The sequence below is a fragment of the Schistocerca cancellata genome, chromosome 7, assembly GCF_023864275.1.
Source record: "Schistocerca cancellata isolate TAMUIC-IGC-003103 chromosome 7, iqSchCanc2.1, whole genome shotgun sequence".
Lineage (NCBI taxonomy): Eukaryota > Metazoa > Arthropoda > Insecta > Orthoptera > Acrididae > Schistocerca > Schistocerca cancellata.
This window is the reverse complement of record NC_064632.1, coordinates 496,111,812-496,134,525: the sequence shown is the minus strand read 5'-3', so window position 1 is coordinate 496,134,525 and position 22,714 is coordinate 496,111,812.

The following is a 22,714-nucleotide window of genomic DNA, read 5'->3' as shown; positions in this document are numbered from 1 at the left end:
TTTGCAGTTACCACTGGACAAGGAGTACAAGCAATGTTTTGTGATCAATACTCACCTGAGATTGTTCCAGTTTCAAAGACTACCATTCGGAAGTGCGTAGCTCCTACTGTTTTTCAGTATTTCCTAGAACAATAAAGAGCCAAATAGTCTAGATGATATTGTTGTCACAAGTCGTACATCTGCTGAACATTTGGCCAGTTTTGATCGTTTGTCTAAAGTGCTCGCTGGGGCTGGCTTAAAGTGTAACGAGGGGAAGTGCTCCTTCTTCCAGGAAGAATTTGAATATTTGGGACATGTCATAAATCCACAGGTATTCATCCTGCCTAATCGCACTTGTCTGCGACTGCAGATCTGCCTTCACCCTGTACATCAATGAGTCGTGGGCCAACATGGGGGAATTAATATATTACATTAAATTTATTGCAAATGCTGCACGAACTGTTGCTCTGCTGACCTATCTGCACCAGAAAGGTCTTCCCAAGAACGTCAGGATACATTTCAGCAGTTAAAAGACGCATTGTTAAGTTGTCATTCTCTCGTTCATTTTGATACAGTTAAGCCTCTTGTGTTACCTGTGGATGCATCTTCATACGGCAATGGAGCTGCGCTCTCCCATAGAATTGCTTCATCTGATAGGCCCATTGCTTTTGCCTTGATAACTCTCAACAAAGCGTAGTGCAATTATATTCAACTTAAAAAAGAGGCGCTCGCATTATCTATAGCGCTACCAAGATCCATCAGTACTTTTATGGTTGAAAGTTCTGTTTCATTACAGATCATCGGCCTTTAATCGTTTTGTTCAATCGTCTGAAGCCCATCCCTCGACGAACAGCGCAAAAATTGCAGTTGTGGGTTCTGTTATTGTCTAATTATCAATACAAGTCGTTGTACAGGCCAACTGCACAACAACAGAACACTGTCTTGTTATCTCGGTTACCAGTCAGTACCGACATAGCATCTGATTCGTCTGAGGCATCGTGTTATCAAACCAATATTCAAGATTTTGAAATATTTCAAAATTTTCCTCTTGACTTTCGGCATATTGCTAGAGCAACTGCTTCTGACCCACATTTTCGGATTGTTTTGCAATATTTTTACCTTTGGGCATGCATGCATATCCCAATAAACTTTGCATCGTAATCAGAATAACACAGGCACTGCAACATCGTATTTATCTGCCGACACCTGGCATGCAACTTCCAAGTACAACATCTGACTCGCGCGGAATTATACATAATAGATGTACGAGTATAGGCCGTAGACGCAGGGTTGAGGACATATGGAGGTTTGGGGATGGCCATCAGCCGTGCATGGATAGCTAAATGGTATAGGCAGGAACGGTGAACGTGCCGGCACGGTAACTCAGCGTGTTCGGTCAGAGAGCCGCTGGCCCACTGTAATAAGAAAAAGTGAGTAAAGGAATCTACAATCAACTTCAGCGGATGTCATGCGACGTCCACCACCACCCAACACAACGATCAATACCGAACCCAAACGTTGTGAAGAAAGATAAAAAAGGTAAGGTGACCGCTCCCGATAACCGGACAATCCGGGTTCGAGTCCCGGGCCGGCACAAATTTTGATTGTCGTCATTCCATTCTACAGTTGATGGTTGTCAGTCTTCGCAATTGCGAATACATTTGATGTACATTATAAAGCTACTGTTGTCATCTGTTTAGGGTCACCCCTTCGTTTTCATTATCCCTAGTCAGAATGGTGGAGATATATTTCAGTACCAGATCTTAAGAAAATGGATCGTAGGTTTTTATTACCTCACTTGGCCTTCGCCATTCATTCCTTATTTCTTTCCGTACAACGTAAAAGAATCTCTAGCAGATGCATTCGGAAACCAGGAGCTAATACGGAGAAAGGCTTAGTTAAAGTGTAGGGTTTTGTTTCCGCAACGCATCTTTCTTTCTGCAGTGGAGTGTGCGCTGTTGTATTAGGTATGACACAGTATGACTTTGTCCTAGGCCAGATCTCGACTCCGGCCATCGCGTTTCTGGCAGAGTGGTAGCCCAGTGAGACACATAGAAGAGCCTCTGAAAATTTTGGAACCTGTGTGTCGTGTCTGAGAAAACTCTGTCGACTGGAGTAGCATCGTTCATGACAGGAGAAGTTCAGGGTTCGAGTGCCGATCAGGATCACAGTTTTAATTTCTCGTGAAATTTCACAGATTAATTCTGTCACCTGGACATTTCTCTTAGACTGAGCCAAGTGTTTCAATGATATTTCGTCATCTGCAAAGTTAACATATATCAATCCTATCGTGCGTATGAGGGATTAAGCCGACAGCAGTAAGAGCATGTATAACGTATCTAAATTATCTCTGTTATCACTGCGATGGGATGACATAATGCTGATAGGCAGTTATTTCTGACTTGTTCGTTCGGCTAAATACGCAGCAGACGACTTCCTCTTCCGTATTAATCTCCCTATCTCAGAGGAGCAGATAAATTTTTTTTGTGTATGTTCCTGTCTACATCATCCACTATAGCTCTCTCTAGGACCATGGAAGTTAAGCTCTGATGTCTTACACACGTCCTATCATTCTGTCCCTTCTTCTAGTCAGTGGTTTCCACGTGCTCCTTTCATTGTAGAGTCTGAGGAGAATCTCCTCATTTCGTGTCTTATACGTCAACACAATTTTAAACACCTTGCTGCAGCACATCACGTAACTCGCTTCGAATTTCTTCTTTTCTGGCTTTCCCGCGGTCCAAGAACCACTTCCGCACACTCCTGAGCTCCAAACGTACATTCTCGGAAATATCTTTCTCAAATTAAGATCTGCGTTTAACCTTCTTTGCCTCTGCTAGTCTGCTTTTTATATTATTCTTGCTTCATCCGTTATGCATTATTTTGCGTCCAAGGTAGCAGAACACCTTCACTTCGTTTACTTCGCAGTCTTCAGTCGTGATATTAAATTCATGAGTTATGTCATTTCCACTCCACATTTCTCCTTCTTCCTTTGGTTTACTGTCAGTCCCTTAGTCTGTGCTGATTAGACCGTTCATTCCATTTAACAGGTCCTATAATTCTTCCTCACTTTCACCGATAGCAATGTCGTCGCCACATCATTGATGTTCTTTCACCCTGAATTTTCATCCCTGAACCTATCTTACTGACGTCTTTGCTTCATGAGCGTACGTCTAGAAAGCCTGCAGCCTTGCGCTACGCCGTATTTAATCCGAAGACCTCTTGAAACGTCCCCTTAGAACAATTATACAAGACTGTGCTTAAACTGACACACAATATTTTTTAGCGCAACGCAATCTGACTTTCAATAATCCCTACAAAACAATAGCCCTGACTAACTTTAACCTATACCTTTCACAAATCACTTACCTCACAAAAATCTTCGTTACTCGAACTACTGCAATAGAGCGAGCGCCACTATTGCCAGCTAAATAAAAGATTCAAACTACAGAAGGTACTAACTACTGATAGGGATAGTTAGCAAATGAAAGGTATTAATAGAGAACAAACAATGTATTTACCTTAATAGTCATAATATATATAGCAGTTCATGACAAATTACAAAACTCCGCCATCTCTCTCCCCACATCCACCACTGCTGGCGGCTCACCTCCAACTGCGCAACGCTACGCGCTGTTCACATCCAGCTGCCGCTGCCCAACACTACAATGGCCGACAACAATGCAAACTAGCCACAGGCTGCACACAGCACAGCCAGTGATTTTCATACAGAGCGCTACGTAACGTTGCCAATAAGAAAACATAAACAGCCTACTTACATAAAGAAAACATAAACAGCCTACTTACATAGCCCCCATGCTCCCCACAAAACATTTTACAAATTTTTTTGGGCACTGGCCAATACATATTTGTTAAAATTTTTTTTCACAATTACAATAACAAAGAAATCAAATGCACACACTTATTGATACAATGTTGGTCAAAAGCAAAAATTTTCTCACAGTCCATAAAGACAGTACAGATTATTCATCATAGTAAAATTTCAGTGTTTTTTTTTTTTTCAAAGTCTGAGCAGTGAAAGACAATGCACACGGAAGTAGTGGATTTCCATGCAGTCTTGAAGAAGTAGTGTTGTCCTTCCAACTGAAAGACAGTGCTGACTCTTGACATGCTGACAGGTAATGGGCCGCAACAGAGCAAACCCACAGCAGAGTCATTCGACGTTTTGAAGAGGATTGGTAGGTAGGTCATCACAGAGCAGACCCACTGTAGTCCTGGTAGAGATTATGGTATTGGTGAGCCACCAGAGGTGCAGACCCACTGCAGTCCTTGTAGAAATAATGCTATTGGTGAGTCATCACAGGTGTAGACCCACTGTAGTCCTTGTAGAGATGATGGTATTGGTGAGTCAGGAAAGGTGTGGACCCACTGTAGTCCTTGTAGAGATGGCCAGCAGCCATCTGCTGCGACTGTGCAGGTGCACAATCACCATCGAAGAGTCTTGCAGAGAAGATAGCAAGTCCATAAACCACCACTTGTGCACTCACAAGGTTTTTGGAATTTTCCTTAGAACCAGCAATGCTGTTATCCAATCCCTTGCTGAATTATTAACACATGTGCAAACACTAACAGTCCCTACTTCTCACATATTGTCCATATACTATGACCAACAGAAATGTGTGCAGTGAAATGTAACTTACAAGTTACTTAATTTGATGAACTGGTGTCAATTACAATTGTATAACATAAAAATACAATAACAAAGGTGCAAAATACATCATTAAAGAACATAACAATACAGATAACATTTGTAGTACAAGCTTTACAAAAGAATCGAAATAACATATAAATCAGTGTTACAGGAATTATGACATGAGTACATACATAAAAGATCAGAATAACTTGCGAAACATCAACTTCACACATGAGCATTATAACAAAACAGAATAAATAATGTCTAAGCATCTTTACAAAGTAAATAACAGAGTATTAGAAAAATTCTACAACATAGCTCTCATCAGCTGAACACATAAAGACAGGAAAAACACAAATACACAAGGGTACACAAACATATAGAGGGATGACACAAAAGGAAAGGACAGGGTTTGTTTTACTGCAGTATTTTGCATGGAGATCTCCCTTCGTTCACCATTATTCCCAAAAAGTCCTATCTAAGCCTGCTTTCTGTATTCTGTTTACATCCTCTGTCAAAAATAGTTTTTCTCCACTGTACAGTATCCTTTTTTTTTGCCAGACCATTTTCTGATAGCTTCTCAATGCATTTCTTATAAATTCATCATAGTTAGTTTCTTGTATAGTCTACTCCTCTTAAGCTAACTTAAATCTACTGAGCTCAGATGCTAAACTAAGGGACGAGGCAATGCAGCAGCACATAACAAATTAACACAAACAGCAATGCAAAAAAAAATGGAAAATTGCAAAGCAAGCTACAGTAAATCTAAATTACCAAGCAATGCAACATTACAACTAATATGAGCCAATGTGCCGCAACAAGAAAAACGAATCAGTAGTAAAACTAGCGTAACAGAGTAACACTAAGTGAAATTTAGTAGCACTATGCCTGGCACACAGCAGCAGCAAATATAAAAAATATAAAAAATATAAAACTTATATCTATACACGACAAAGCTCAAGCAGAAAAAATATTACAGTAAAAATGGCCATGTTTAATACCTATGTCACATCTTAACACTAAAGTGATGCATCACGAGAACTTACACTAGCAGATAAGTTACCAAATCGTAAAGAAATTATTTATGCAATTCCTGTGAAGGGAAATGTCTATTTATTTGCCCTCGTTTTCTTGGAAGTAGATCATAAATTTCTTATTGACTGGATCTGTAGGCATAAAATAACTATATTAGTACATATATTAAATTTTATTTTAACCAATGCTGCTGTGCAGCTAGAAACTAGATATTAAAGAAAATGAGCAAATATGTACAAAGGACGGCATGAAACATCATTCATTAGCCATATGGCATTTCGTAACGCAGTAAAAATTCCCCTAATTCTAGAGAAAGATGCTTGTCATAATCAGGTGTGCAGATGTAAACGTGTCGTGTTTGCGGTGCTTTCTACAAAGGTATGTCAAAAGCGAGGATAATGGCCTCCCTTTTTTTTTTCTTTTCTACCTGAGCGTCTGAAAAGGCTTGTTCTCCAGGTGTCTGACACAGCTGTGTGCCCACGACGCACGTGCAGGTGGTCACTTAACTTTCTTACGGAAATATTTACGACAGCAGTTTCCGCTACAGTGACAGTCTCATATAAAAATTTCACAGGTCGAGAATTTACGTTGCAAATATGTAGAAACAAAATCCTATGAATATAACAGTGTCCAAAAATTTTCGCCGGCATTGTGATACATTCACGCATCTACACACACATTTCATAACTCTTAAAGTACAATTCTTGGTTTCCAACATCCTTTTTCACAAATCAGCGTCCCTAACCACTACTCATTATTCCTTACCTTATTCGTCGACACTTCTTCAATATTTCATCATAACAGATACGTAGATTAATCAACTAACTCATATAGCATCAGCTTATTCATCATAAACATACCGCAACAGCATAATACACCTTGTCATCGTAATAATAACATCGTAACACCTCAGTCAACTCTCAAAATCGTCGTAGCTTCCTCCAATAATTTCAAAACCTAAAAAAATTCTCTGCTCATGTCAAAAGTGTCTTCTGCCTCAAACGTACTTTAAAATCATGCTCCCTTACCAAATACATCATTCAAAACTCTCATAATATCACAATGGGTCCAAAAAAATATGAACAGTTCACAAAGTACAGACAAAATACAATTTCGTAAGTGTGAAGTAATCCAACTCTGTAATTGCGTAAACGTGTGTCACTGATGTAATAAAAAAGTTTGTCTCTCTCAGTTAAATGATCAGATAGCTGTGTACCCCCCTGAGGATTAATGTAATTATACCCTCAGGTGTTACAGATTACAGCAATGGAATGAAATGTATCACGGAAAACTTTCTTTGTAATTCAAATATCTTTAAAAATAAATGAATTAAGTACAAAATTAATCACTCAAATACGTGTCCTGTAGCGCTAAATGTGCGTCTTGCTGTAAGATAATCTCTGTGGAAGTATCGTAGTTATCGTCCTCCAAAAGCTAAGTTCTGCAGAAGTCAATGTACTGACCTCATGATAAACAAAAGTGAAATGCTTTGCGTATAGATATCTTACTTATTACGCTTATTGCCGTGATGTAGAAAGTACTGTGCTGTAACGTATTGTTGTGCTAAGTAAAAGGCTGTCTCATTGTAGCTGTACCACAAAAGTTACTACTAAATTATGTTTTACTTTCGAGAAGAATTCAGAAAAACTGTGCAGATATGAAACAGATACTCCGCAAAAGCAACAATGTAAATTGTGTCACACATTAGCAACGTCGTGATATAATCGTGTAGCAGTCACATTAACTAACCACTGTGTCATCTGGTATCTCCCAGTAATTAATTCAGAATGTATTTTCAAGTAAACCAAAATGTTGCATTAGAATCTCATTAGCAGTACTGGTAAATGTTCTAAGTATGTGAACCTTATAGTCATTACGTAATCGTGCAACTAACAAGCAAGAATGTACACACACAACAACACTGTGTTGTCTGTTCGCAATAACAATGCATTCGTAATTTCTGTTTGAATAAGTTCTCTTGGTTCTTGACTGGATATTTAACTTTAAACATTGTTGCATGGTAACAGTTTCTAAAGCATACTAGTAACGTGAAGTGAAACGCTTTATGGCAAAGACAAAATTAAAAAGCAGATTATCTTTCAATAAACGGTTTTACATGTGAAATGTGGTGTAAACCTTTACTCTTCCTAGTACACAGAGTTTCAACTTTAACGCAATTATCATGTGGTATACGTTAGTGAGGAGTGCTAAAATTTTTCTCAAGGTTAGCATCTATGTTATTTTTCTCTGAGCCAGCCGGCGCACGCGGCAGCCTGTGGTGCAAGTCATTGTCTATTTCTTTGTTGGTGCGTGTCGTTATTGGGATTAGGAGACCTAACTTCTACAAATTCACCGTGACGAGAATCCCGCCAGTTCTGATGCAGTTCAGGTCTGTCGTTACGATCATATCGTCTGTCGTCATGTCGGTAGATTCCATAGTTTCTTTCTTGTTGGTCACGTGGTGGAGAATTTCTCCCTGAGTCGTAACTGCGCGCTGGACCGTTGCGTCTAAAGTTATTCTGTCTCTCTTGATAATAATTGTTCTCGTTGCCAAATTGTCTGTTTCTATAAGTGTCTCTGTCATATTCATTACTACGGAAATGCGATCTTTCTCTATAACTATTATTACTCTGCCAGTGATTGTCATACGGATGGTGTCTGTTTTGGTCACGATTTGTGTTGTGAGAATAGCCTTGTCGTGTCCAGTTATTATTTCTTTCATCGCAGAATTGCGACGGATGTGACCTGTAGTGATTGTTTTCCTGTTTTTGCATCCCACGACTGTCTGTGTCAATTTCTAATTCTTGTAAGAGTCCCTGAAAAGCTTCAATGTCGTCTTTGCAACGTCCTGCTAAAATAATATGTCGTAAATGTTCAGGCAGTTTGATTAAGCAAATGCGGATGAGTTCTGAGGGGCTGTATGGGTTGGACAGGTACTGATTCTTGTGCAACATGTCTTCAAAATATTTCACAAGACTGGAAAATTCAGATTGTTCGAAATGTTTCATCATTATGATGCCATGTTTTACTCGTTCTTGTGTGGATTGAGACCAATATGCTGAGAGGAAGGCATGGTAAAATTCTCCTTCACTGTGGCAATTGTGAATGACCAATCGCATTCTTACAGCTGGTTCATTCTCTAAGTAGCCACACATAAATTCTAACCTGTGCTCCAATGACCAGTTAGGAGGGAAACAATGAGAGAATTGATGGAGCCATGCTTGTGGATGAATGTCGTTTGCAGAATTCTTAAATGTTTTGAATTTACGTGTAGTAATGAACAGCTTATAATCAAAATCATCATGTCGGCGAGTCGCATGTCGGTCATTGTTACGTCGTTTCGGCGGTTCCATCTCAAAATTCGGTGCACCTTGCCAATTTCTTTCATAATTACCAAAATGCCCTGTGTTATTATTTTGTGGCTTTTCCGTATTTCTAAGTTCCTCTTCCCGTGTTGGAGCGCGAGTGTCCTCTGAAATATGTAATTCTTGTATTACCTGCGTCAACTGATCTTGTACTTCCCGGATTTCTCTTTTGTACTGTGTATTGATTTGATTTTGATTTTGTTTGAATTTTCTTATTTGTTCATACTCTTCTGTGTCAGTGAAGGCTACGGGTCTTGTGTCATTCAGATCATCATCTACCTTTGTAGATAAGTTAGTGACTTGATCCGAAAGCTCGGCTACTTTCTCCGATAGTGTACTTATTTCCTCCATGTGTCTTTCTGAACCAATTTTCAGGGTATCTAGTGTGTCCTTTAAATTTTCCTGAGTTTTTGCAAGTTGCGTAACCGAATCTGTAGATGCAACTGAGTCAATTTTAGCTTGCAAGGTCTCATGATTCTCATGAACAATAGTTTGCAGTTCTTTTATGGCTGCTTCATGATTCTGTAATGCATTTTCATGACGTGAAGGAATAGGTTGGAAATGCTCACAAATTTGTGTTTTTACATCATTACAGACTTTTTGACATTTCGATTCGATGTTATGTAACTCGGTATTTAAATCTTCACGTGTTTGTTCAAGTGTGGTGTCTAACTTTTGAAGATTTTGTTCCATTGTGTCTAACTTTTGAAGATTTTGTTCCATTGTGTCTAACTTTTGAAGATTTTGTTCCATTGTGTCTAACTTTTGAAGCTTTTGCTGTTTTTGTCTCTGATTTTGTTCCATTGTGTCTAACTTTTGAAGATTTTGTCCCATTTGTTGCATTAATTGTAATAACAATGCATTAGTGTCTGGAATTTGTTCCTCTACGCTTTTCGGCAGTGCATTTGCACCAGCAACATTCACATTTTGACAAGCAGAAAATATGTCTTGACTCATTTGAGAAAACGGTGAGGACCCAAAACCTAAGTCTACAGTATTTGCAATATTGTGTTCTGTCATTTCGGATTCCTGAGGCGAGCTGTTGCCGACCGATCGATCGATAATGCTTCCCTGTTCACTACCTGTTTGACTGTCTACACCATTATTTGCCGCCCGCTCCATTTCCCTATGCACAATTACCAAATTAATATGTTGAACATTAGTTAATTCATTACATGGTGGCGTTAACACACTGCTTTCGTCTTCACTGTCATTTCTCAGTTTACTTTGGAGCCTAGTGTTACGTTTTTCACACGCCATTATTGTCACAATATTTCACACGATAACACAGAAAAGCACAATTTGAAGAGCAAAAATAAGAGAACACATTAACATAGTACTGAAAATAATATCTAGTTAATTGCAGCTGCGAAATACTTGGTGCAAATCTACATGCATGCCACATCTGTTTTACTGTGCAACAATGAAAAACCACAACTACCAAGGAAATTCTCTCTATAATTACGCGCTAGCAATAAACAAAAGCTACACTAAATACAGAAACTACAAGAAAAAATCAGAAGATTCCAGTGAGATATCCTAGGCTAAGGGTCGACATATGAAACGTCCCCTTAGAACAATTATACAAGACTGTGCTTAAACTGACACACAATATTTTTTAGCGCAACGCAATCTGACTTTCAATAATCCCTACAAAACAATGGCCCTGACTAACTTTAACCTATACCTTTCACAAATCACTTACCTCACAAAAATCTTCGTTACTCGGACTACTGCAATAGAGCGAGCGCCACTATTGCCAGCTAAATAAAAGATTCAAACTACAGAAGGTACTAACTACTGATAGGGATAGTTAGCAAATGAAAGGTATCAATAGAGAACAAACAATGTATTTACCTTAATAGTCATAATATATATAGCAGTTCATGACAAATTACAAAACTCCGCCATCTCTCTCCCCACATCCACCACTGCTGGCGGCTCACCTCCAACTGCGCAACGCTACGCGCTGTTCACATCCAGCTGCCGCTGCCCAACACTACAATGGCAGACAACAATGCAAACTAGCTACAGGCTGCACACAGCACAGCCAGTGATTTTCATACAGAGCGCTACGTAACGTTGCCAATAAGAAAACATAAACAGCCTACTTACATAAAGAAAACATAAACAGCCTACTTACATAAAGAAAACATAAACAGCCTACTTACATAAAGAAAACATAAACAGCCTACTTACACTCTCTAGTGCTCTTCCATTCTTATTGTTCTCTGTTGGTTTTCGTACGTATTTCATACTACCAGCATCTCCCTATAGCTTACAGAAATCCAAACATCTTTCAGCATTTCTAGGTATCTAACGCTTTTTCTAGGGAGGAATACCCTATCCTCATTTTTTATTAAAATCTTCCTGCTATTATCTGCTTGCTGCCTAGCTGTATATACAGGGTGATTCCGTGGTAATGTTACAAACTTTCAGGGATGATGGAGAAGGGTAAGTCTATCAACTTGTGATAAGGACCTTGGTGCGGAAACGACCGAGTCTAAAGTTATAAGCATAAATCGTTCTGATACCTCTGATAATGGAGCTCATATATCGGTACAGTTATTGCTAAGATTTTGAGTAGACAACTTTTAGAGTTAGTAATATGGACCGAAACAAAAAAAAGTATAACAAATACGGGCTCTAAAATGCATAACCTAAGATCTATGAGCACTTGTTCATCTTATCTGCTTTGAAACATCCCTTCTACTGACTAAGTGACCATAGCTCTTAAGGTATCATTTTAGAGCCATATTTACCGGACAGTTCTTGCTTGTTTTGGTCCATACTACCTGCTCCAAAAATAAGGAAACCAAAGAGCTTGCGGTAGGTGAGACGTGTTTCGCAGTATCGAAAATGAACAAGTGCTCGTAGCTCGTAAGTTATGCATTTTAGAACCCATGTTTACTGGACTTTTTTGTTTTGGTTCATGTTACCACCTCTTAAAGTTGCGCACCCTAAAGTCTTAGCAACAACAGCATCGGTACATGACTGTCAGAGGTATGAGAACGATATTCGCTTATAACTTTCGATTCGGTCATTTTCGGACCAGGGTCCCTTACCTTAAGCTGATACATTTACCGTTCTCCACCAACCCTGGAAATTCGTAAATTCATCTCGGATTCACCCTGTGTAACATTAGATGGTTAATGAGTAACAGGCCACGTCAGCGAGCTAATCAAAGGATGCCGGATCCTAGCATCGTTGAGAGCGAGGGTGTTGATTTAAAACTCTGTATCATATTCTGCGTTATTTTCTGTGTTGCCTTATTACGACGGTACCTAAGAATATGCTAACCACACTGCCATAAGGACTGAGCTGTGACTCATCGTCGAACATTACTCGAAGACGGAATTAACCACTGACTGCAAACGTAAACGGTAAAGAGGTAAAGAAAACAGAGACGGTTAGTAAGTATGTTTATCCTTCCCATTTTTGTTACAACAAACAGATCGGATGGTAAGCAAGGCGAGTGCACCGTCTTGTACGCCGTTAGGAACATGTGTGAATGGAAAGAAGAGTGAGGACTTGTTTGGGTTGCCGTGGTGAATGACAACGCACAGGGGCGAAGGCCGGTGAGCGACGTGGTCAGCGTTGTAAAGGATGTCGACGTCAGCGTCCCTGTGACGTCAGCTAATGTCCACGACAGATTTCCCTGCACACTCGTCGGCGCTGCTGCTGGAATGATTGTAAAGAGAGGAGCAGGGAAGAAGCGAGAGGTGCGGGGAGTCGCTGCCGGCACATTGTAAACGCGAAGGAAGCATCGCTGACATCACCGGCCAACGTTGTGAAACCGAGTGACGTCACACTGCTGATCGGGGTCGCAGGTCGTCCTGCTCTCTCTCTCTCTCTCTCTTTCTTTCTGCGTCCACCCGTATGTAACCTCAGCCCACATCCAGTTACCAGCTGCCTAACTTTAGCTATTGCAGTTATATCAATCTGGCTTTCTGCCAACTCAGTGCCGAAACTCTGTCACACTCTAATGAGGCGCTACAGTAGTGGACATGAACTTTTCTTTAGCGGAGTGTAAAACAGAGAGATGAAATTTACTGCTAAGGCAGTATAGTTTCCAGAATGAGAGTTTCACTCTGCAGCGGAGTGTGCGCTAATATGAACTTCCTGGCAGATTAAAACTGTGTGCCGGGCCGAGACTAGAACTCGGGACCTTTGCCATTCGCGGCCAAGTATCAAGACAGTATAGTGTTTGACATAAATATTTCTTTGGTGCAGTCTGAAACCAGAGAGAGAGAGAGACACAGACAGACAGACAGACAGAGAGAGAGAGAGAGAGAGAGAGAGAGAGAGAGAGAGAGAGAGAGAGAGGGAGGGAGGGAGGGAGGGAGGGAGGGAGGGAGGGAAGCAGGGAGGGAGAGAGAGGGATGAAATGCAGTCGTGGAACGTTATGCAGTGTGTGTTGTGTGTAAGTGTGTGTGTGTGTGTACTGTAAAGAGCGAATCAGAAATAGTTACAAGAGAAATAGAAAATCATCTAGGTATGAATATCTGCTAACTTAGATGGAGCCTTTCAGAACCATTCACGTTCGCCAGTTCAGTAAGGGGTCATGTGCTTTAAGAAAACGCTGATTTCACGCTCGCTGATTTCGAGTTGGACAGAGGGCTACACAAACACGCACTGTCTGGAAACAAGCAGACCCAGCTGCAGTATACAGACGCCACCAACCGTCAAACAGCAGGTCGGATTATCAACAGCCGACAGCAGGAACTATGTGAATGATAATTACCGAGGTGACAGAAGTCACAAGATACTGACGTGCACATATACAGATAGCTGTAGTATCGAATACACAAGGTACAAAAGGGCAGTACATTGGTGGAGCTGTCATTTGTACTCTGGTGATTCGTGTGAAAAGGTATCCGACGTGATTATGGCCGCACGACGGTAATTAACGGACTTGGAACGCGTAATGCTAGATGGACACATGGGACATTCAATTTTGCAAATCGTTATGGAATTCGGTATTCCAGATCCACAGTGTCAAGAGTGTGCCGAGAATACCAAATTTCAGGCACTACCTCTCACCAAGGACAACGCATAACGACCGAGAGCAGGGGCGTTTCCATAGAGTTCTCAGTGCTAACAGGCAAGCAGTACTGCCTGAAATAACCGCAGCAACCAATGTGGGACGTACACTGAACGTATTTGTTAGGACAATGCGGCGAAATCTGACGTTAGGAGCTACGGCAGCAGACACCCGACGGAAGTGCCTTTCCTAACACCAGACATAGCCTGCAGCGCCTCTCCTGGGCTCTTGACCATATCGATGGGACCCTAGACGATTGGCCTGGTCAGACGAGTCCCGGTTTCAGTTGGTAAGAACTGATGGTAGGATTCGAGTGTCACGTGGACATCACGATGTCTTGTAGGCAGGTTGTCAACAAGCTTGTGGTGGCTTCATAATGATGCGGACGACGTTTACATGAAATGGACTGGATCCTCTGTTCCAACTGAACTGATCATCATGTTCGGCTACCTGGACAACTTTTGCAACCTTTCATGGACTTCATGTTCCCAAACATGTCACCGTTCTACAAATGTTCATGATACAATTCGAGTGGATGATTTGGCCATCCAGATCGCCCGACATGATCCCACGGAACATTTATGGGACATAATCGAGAGGTTAGTTCGTGCAGAAAATCCTATGCCGATAACACTTTCGCATGGCTCAGATTTTCTGTAGGGAACTTCCAACGAATTGATGAGTTCCTGCCAAGTCGGGCTGCTACACTACGCTGGACGAAAGGAAGCTCACCACGAAATTTGGAGGTATCCCATGACTTTTGTCTCCTCAGTATATACTCAGTTAAGCTTGGACACTAAAAAATATTTGTAAAACTTATCTGTATGTACCTGCATCTGTTGTCACGTCCATCGCGATGTGCAACTGAACATAAGGGTTCAAAAAACGGTTCAAATGGCTCTGAGCACTATGGGACTTAACATCTGAGGTCATCAGTCCCCTAGACTTAGAACTACTTAAACCTAACTATCCTAAGGACAGCACACACATCCATGCCCGAGGCAGGATTCGAACCTGCGACCGTAGCAGCAGCGCGGTTCCGGACTGAAGCGCCTAGAACCATTCGACCACAACGGCCGGCTAAACTTTGAGCATCTACACGTTCCAGATCGACTAACTAGCTGTATCTCCCATACCTGCACCTCTGCCGACAGAACGTCACGTGTTTCAGGGGTTAGCATGGACGCAGGAGCGCCGGCGTCGAGGATTCGACGGATGTGAAAATAATCTGATGAGTCGCAGAACTCTGGTGGATGGGCTCGTCTATGATCGAAAACAACCGTCCCACATGCCAACACGGCCGTTGCTTACGGTGGAGGTGTTCTCATGTCAGGTACATTTACACTCCTGGAAATTGAAATAAGAACACCGTGAATTCATTATCCCAGGAAGGGGAAACTTTATTGACACATTCCTGGGGTCAGATACATCACATGATAACACTGACAGAACCACAGGCACATAGACACAGGCAACAGAGCATGCACAATGTCGGCACTAGTACAGTGTATATCCACCTTTCGCAGCAATGCAGGCTGCTATTCTCCCATGGAGACGATCGTAGAGATGCTGGATGTAGTCCAGTGGAACGGCTTGCCATGCCATTTCCACCTGGCGCCTCAGTTGGACCAGCGTTCGTGCTGGACGTGCAGACCGCGTGAGACAACGCTTCATCCAGTCCCAAACATGCTCAATGGGGGACAGATCCGGAGATCATGCTGGCCAGGGTAGTTGACTTACACCTTCTAGAGCACGTTGGGTGGCACGGGATACAGGCGGACGTGCATTGTCCTGTTGGAACAGCAAGTTCCCTTGCCGGTCTAGGAATGGTAGAACGATGGGTTCGATGACGGTTTGGATGTACCGTGCACTATTCAGTGTCCCCTCGACGATCACCAGTGTTGTACGGCCAGTGTAGGAGATCGCTCCCCACACCATGATGCCGGGTGTTGGCCCTGTGTGCCTCGGTCGTATGCAGTCCTGATTGTGGCGCTCACCTGCACGGCGCCAAACACGCATACGACCATCATTGGCACCAAGGCAGAAGCGACTTTCATCGCTGAAGACGACACGTCTCCATTCGTCCCTCCATTCACGCCTGTCGCGACACCACTGGAGGCGGGCTGCACGATGTTGGGGTGTGAGCGGAAGACGGCCTAACGGTGTGCGGGACCGTAGCCCAGCTTCATGGAGACGGTTGCGAATGGTCCTCGCCGATACCCCAGGAGCAACAGTGTCCCTAATTTGCTGGGAAGTGGCGGTGCGGTCCCCTACGGCACTGCGTAGGATCCTACGGTCTTGGCGTGCATCCGTGCGTCGCTGCGGTCCGGTCCCAGGTCGACGGGCACGTGCACCTTCCGCCGACCACTGGCGACAACATCGATGTACTGTGGAGAACTCACGCCCCACGTGTTGAGCAATTCGGCGGTACGTCCACCTGGCCTCCCGCATGCCCACTATACGCCCTCGCTCAAAGTCCGTCAACTGCACATACGGTTCACGTCCACGCTGTCGCGGCATGCTACCAGTGTTAAAGACTGCGATGGAGCTCCGTATGCCACGGCAAACTGGCTGACACTGACGGCGGCGGTGCACAAATGCTGCGCAGCTAGCGCCATTCGACGGCCAACACCGCGGTTCCTGGTGTGTCCGCTGTGCCGTGCGTGTGATCATTGCTTGTACAGCCCTCTCGCAGTGTCCAGAGCAAGTATGGTGGGTCTGACACACCGGTGTCAATGTGTTCTTTTTTCCATTTCCAGGAGTGTACTTTCGATGAAACGGGTCCACTGATACGTCTGCCATCGTCTATCGCGGGCACACTTTAATTATAACGTTACTTTATTTACAAACAGCAACCCAAAAACGACTTTGACCTTTTATTTAATTATTTATTGTTAATTTGTCTGATCAGGTTATGCTCCTCGGGCTCTCTCCAACATCGCAGCAGGAACTGTACACGTAAAGAACTAATTAAATAACATGATGTCAGAAACATTACTGGTCTCATAGAGATATGATTTTAGGTTTATAGACTGAAGCGGCGAGTGAAAATTTGTACCAAGGCCGGTAATCGAACCGATTCTCCTGCTTACTGGGCGGGCGCATTAGCCACTAAGCCAACTTGGCACAGCGGTTCAATAGCTGCACCGACTGCCCTGCCGTGCCTCCCTTCTCGACCCAAATTTGTTTCGATTCCCGGCCTTGACAAAAATTTTCACTCGTCGCTTCAGTCTATATACAGGGTTATTACAAATGATTGAAGCGATTTCATAAATTCACTGTAGCTCCATTCATTGACATATGGTCACGACACACTACAGATACGTAGAAAAACTCATAAAGTTCTGTTCGGCTGAAGCCGCACTTCAGGTTTCTGCCGTCAGAGCGCTCGAGAGCGCAGTGACAAAATGGCGACAGGAGCCGAGAAAGCGTATGTCGTACTTGAAATGCACTCACATCAGTCAGTCATAACAGTGCAACGACACTGCAGGACGAAGTTCAACAAAGATCCACCAACTGCGAACTCCATTCGGCGATGGTATGCGCAGTTTAAAGCTTCTGGATGGCTCTGTAAGGGGAAATCAACGGGTCGGCCTGCAGTGAGCGAAGAAACGGTTGATCGCATGCGGGAAAGTTTCACACGTAGCCCGCGGAAAATTGGCTCATGCCACAACTGGAGACCGACAGCGCCGACTTCATCTTTCAACAGGATGGTGCTCCACCGCACTTCCATCATGATGTTCGGCATTTCTTAAACAGGAGATTGGAAAACCGATGGATCGGTCGTGGTGGAAATCATGATCAGCTATTCATGTTATGGCCTCCACGATCTCCCGACTTAACTCCATGCGATTTCTTTCTGTGGGGTTATGTGAAAGATTCAGTGTTTAAACGTCCTCTACCAAGAAACGTGCCAGAACTGCGAGCTCGCATCAACGATGCTTTCGAACTCATTGATGGGGACATGCTGCGCCGAGTGTGGGAGGAACTTGATTATCGACTTGATGTCTGCCGAATCACTAAAGGGGCACATATCGAACATTTGTGAATGCCTAAAAAAACTTTTTGAGTTTTTGTATGTGTGTGCAAAGCATTTTGAAAATATCTCAAATAATAAAGTTATTATAGAGCTGTGAAATCGCTTCAATCATTTGTAATAACCCTGTACGTAAAATATGAAAAACTGTTACCAAACATATTCAGTATTTATGTATAATTGTGGCTCAGTTGTGAACCCCTGACACCCATTATTATGAGAATGGTCATAACTATCGACGCAAATAATAGTAGCGACTAACAATAATAATAATAATAGCATACATTAACAATAATTATAACACAAGGTGAAGAGAAAAGTCGAGCATAAAATTTTGCTCTGACTTACAAAATTTATTTCTACGAGACTAAGCTAGATACAGCTATTCGACTTGCTGCATTTGGTAGCTCAACTCATGAAGACGTTTATTTATACAGTTCCACATGTCCTGTGTTTGTTAGCCGTAGAACATCTAGGCGATAATCAATTTCTAGCCATGTCTTTGCCAACATCTCTTCCGTCAACGCCTCTACTGCATCTCCTATTCGTGATATAAGAGTTTACATATCAGGAACTCAATACTTTATCCTTAACGTAACTCCAGAAAGAAGTCATCACCGGTTATTTCTGGTGAACGTGGTTATGGCACTTGCCGTGTTCTCCTCGTTAAGTCGCGGCCTACCGGCTCCCTGGTAGTCATCCGCCAGAAACGCCCGTATGCTCGCGGTGAAGCGCTTTGCCGCCCTGTCCGAGCCGCTTTGACGCCGCCATGCAAACGACCAGAAGCGTAAACGTCCTGCTGTCGTAAAAAAAACAGTGGCACCAAAAGTCGACATAACGTTCTATAATATGCCCAGTTACATACGCCTATTGCTCTGGTTCTGGACGATTTAACGTTTAAATCTTGATTTCCGCACATTGGTGATGCATTCTCTATCCTAATATGAAATACCATATTATACTTTGTCACCTCAAACAATTTCATAATTTTTTTTCCTTCGTCTCTTATTTTACAGTAAGGAAAAAATGTAGAGCTCAAGTTTCGTGAGGTTAAAATATTGTTTGGTTCTACTTACGATTTTTTGTCATTAATACATATGCTCGTCCTGGCGTATGCTTTTAGTTGGTTACGTGCACCAGGAAGTGGCGTTTGCGTACGTATTTCAAACATAATGTTTTGAACATGGCTGTGATCAGCAACCGTAATTAATGACAATGTGACAAATTTCCAGCCAACCGGTTGCCAATAGAATTTAAAATTCTTTAACTAGTTTTCAACGCCAACTAGGGTCGCCGTCTTCAGAAGAAACTGTTAGCTTTCCTAACAATATCACAGGAAGGTACATTAATAGCAGGTAGGCATTAGAACAAACACTTAAATTTTTACAAATTAAATTGCATAAAAATAATCACATGTGGTTAAAAGGAAATTTGAGCGACATCGCTCTAGTCAAAACATTAAAACCACAATTAAAACATTTCCCACCTGAACATAACAGGTATAGTAAAAATTTTAAAACAATATATAAATATGCCACTAACGGCACTACAGTGGTATAGGACAGACTATATGTACCTGGCGCGCCAATGTCCGAGGGCTTCTCCGGGGTCATTTCCGGTGCGGTTCTCCTCTTGCTACCTCTGAGGGTCGTTCGCTGCAGCACAGGAAGCCTGGATCCGTTTACCTTGAGGTTTTCCTCTTTCTTGCTGAAGCTGTTCTCGTGTTCGTGTATTTCTACAGCTTCTCTGAACAAGCGGGTGTGATAGTCCTCTACAGCCAGAACTTCCGTGTCGGCAAATTTTACAACGTGGTCGGTCTCACACGACGCGTGCTCTGCCACTGCCGATTTCTCCACCTGCCTCAACCTGCAATTTCGTTTACGTTCTGTGATCCTGGTGCTGATCGATCGTCCAGTCATTCCAACATAAACTTTTCCTCATGTGCATGGTTCAAAATGGTTCAAATGGCTCTGAGCACTATGGGACTTAACTTCTGAGGTCATCAGTCCCCTAGAACTTAGTACTACTTAAACCTAACTAACCTAAGGACATCACACACATCCATGCCCGAGGCAGGATTCGAACCTGCGACCGTAGCGGTCGCGCGGTTCCAGACTGTAGCGCCTAGAATCGCTCGGCCACCCCAGGCCGGCCATGTGCATGGTATGCAGTATATTCATGGCATTGCAAGTGGGTCCCTTTTCTCTTTTGCCGATCTGAGACACTCTTTGATTTTCTTTGTCGGTTTGTAAGTAGTCTTTAAGCCGTGTTTGCGCAATATACGGCCGATTCTGTCCGTAACTCTGGGAAGGTATGTCAGAAAGGCCGTACCTGACATTCATTTTTCTGATTTCTCACTTCGCGAAGTATTTGGCTCTGTCATACTTCTAATATCACTTGCGGAGTACCCATTGCTCCTCAGACATTTTCCAAGTGTTGTATTACGCGTCTGAGGAGCTGTGGCTCACATATTCGTCTTTCCCGCGTTACGAGCGTCTTAATCATGCCTCTTTTCTGGCTAGGGTGCAGATATCGGTCCGTGTGTGTCAGTTTTCGATACACGCTGTATCCCAGGTTTTCACCATCCCTTGTGACCAGCACATCTAGAAAAGGTAGTTTTTGGTCTTTCTCTACTTCATCATGGCTCTACACAAAGAATCGGTCTTGGTGAACGTTTTTCTTATGGATCCTAGGTAATCCATGCAGCCGAGGTGGTAGGACTCCTATGTTGTGCAGGTTCCTCTTGGTGTCCGTCGGCAGAGAAGACGTCTTGATTAACCGATTCTTATTCCACCGTATACGCTGCGTCGGATCTGCGCTTAGTTTTCAGTACGTCGTCTGTCCTAATAGGTCCTGGATCTTCCGCTCATAATCTGCGCAACACAGAAACCCTACCACCTCGGCTGTATGGATTACCTAAGATCCATTAAGAAAAACGTTCCACTAAGATCGATTATTATCGCTCCTGATTCACCGGTGTATAAACTGGCGAAACACTTGGCCTCTCTGCTCCACCGAGCGAGGTGGCGCAGTGGTTAGACACTGGACTCGCATTCGGGAGGACGACGGTTCAATCCCGCGTCCGGCCATCCTGATTTAGGTTTTCCGTGATTTCCCTAAATCACTCCAGGCAAATGCCGGGATGGTTCCTCTGAAAGGGCACGGCCGACTTCCTTCCCCATCCTTCCCTAATCAGATGAGACCGATGACCACGCTGTCTGGTCTCCTTCCCAAAACAACCAACCAACCAACCATCTCTGCTCCAGCCGCAAGTGGGGAAGACTGACACATACATTAAGGACTCAGGACATTTCATTGAGAAGCTGAAGAAACTGAAACTTAGCGCCAAACGACATCTTATATCTTTGTTTACAAAAGTGCCACTCAGGGACTCTCTGGAGCGCATCTGTTCCATCTTCCCACAAGATATCACAAAGCTCTTTCATGCTTGTCTCACTACGAGCTATTTCACGTGTAATAGCAACTTCTACGAACTGCTGGAAGGCGTCGCCATGGGTAGTCCTCTTAGTACATTGGTGGCCATCTTCTTCATGGAACACTTCGAAGCACAGGCGCTGGACTTGGCACTTTGTAAACCTAAAGTGTGGTACAGATACGTTGATGATACCTTCGTTGTGTGGAGCCATGGTGAAGAACAGCTCGGTGACTTCCTAAGACACCTGAACAGCCTCCACACCAACATAAAATTTACTATGGAAATATAGAAAGACCGAAAACTACCTCCTTTAGATGCGCTGGTCACAAGGGATGGTGAAAACCTGGGACACAGCATGTATCGAAAACCGACACGCACGGACCGATATCTGCACAAACTTTCAAATCACCACCTGCGCCAGAAAAGAGGCGTGATTAAGACCCTCGTAACGCGGGTAAGACGAATATGTGAGCCACAGCACCTCAGACACGAAATACAGCACTTGGAAAAGTCTGAGGAGCAATGGGTACTCCGCAAGAGTGAGAAACCAGAAAAATACATGTCGGGTACGGCCTTTCTGCCATACATTCCCAGAGTGGCGGACAGAATCGGCCGTATATTGAGCAAACACGGAGTAAAGGTTATTTACAAACCGACAAAGAAAATCAAAGAGTGTCTCAGATCGGCAAAGGAGAAAAGGGGCCCACTTGCAATGCCAGGAATATACCGCATACCATGCACATGCGGAATAGTTTATGTTGGAATGACTGAACGATCGATCAACAGCAGGATTACAGAACTACAGAACATAAACGACATTGCAGGTTATGTCAGGTAGAGAAATTGGCCGTGGCAGAGCACGCGCTGTATGAGACCGACCACGTAGTAAAATTCGCCAACACGGAAGCTCTGGCTGTAGAGAAGAAGTATCACGCCAGCTTGTTCAGAAAAGCTGTAGGAATACACAGACACGAGAACAGCTTCAACAAGAAAGAAGAAAGCCTCAAAGTAAACTGTCCTGGCTTCCTGTGCTGCAGCGAACGACCGTCGCACGTAGCAAGAGAACCGCATCGGAAATGACAGCGTAGAAGCCCCTGGACGTTGACGCGCCAGGTACATATAGTCTGCGACCGCGAGTTGGCTCCAGTCCACCACCAACAATGGAGGG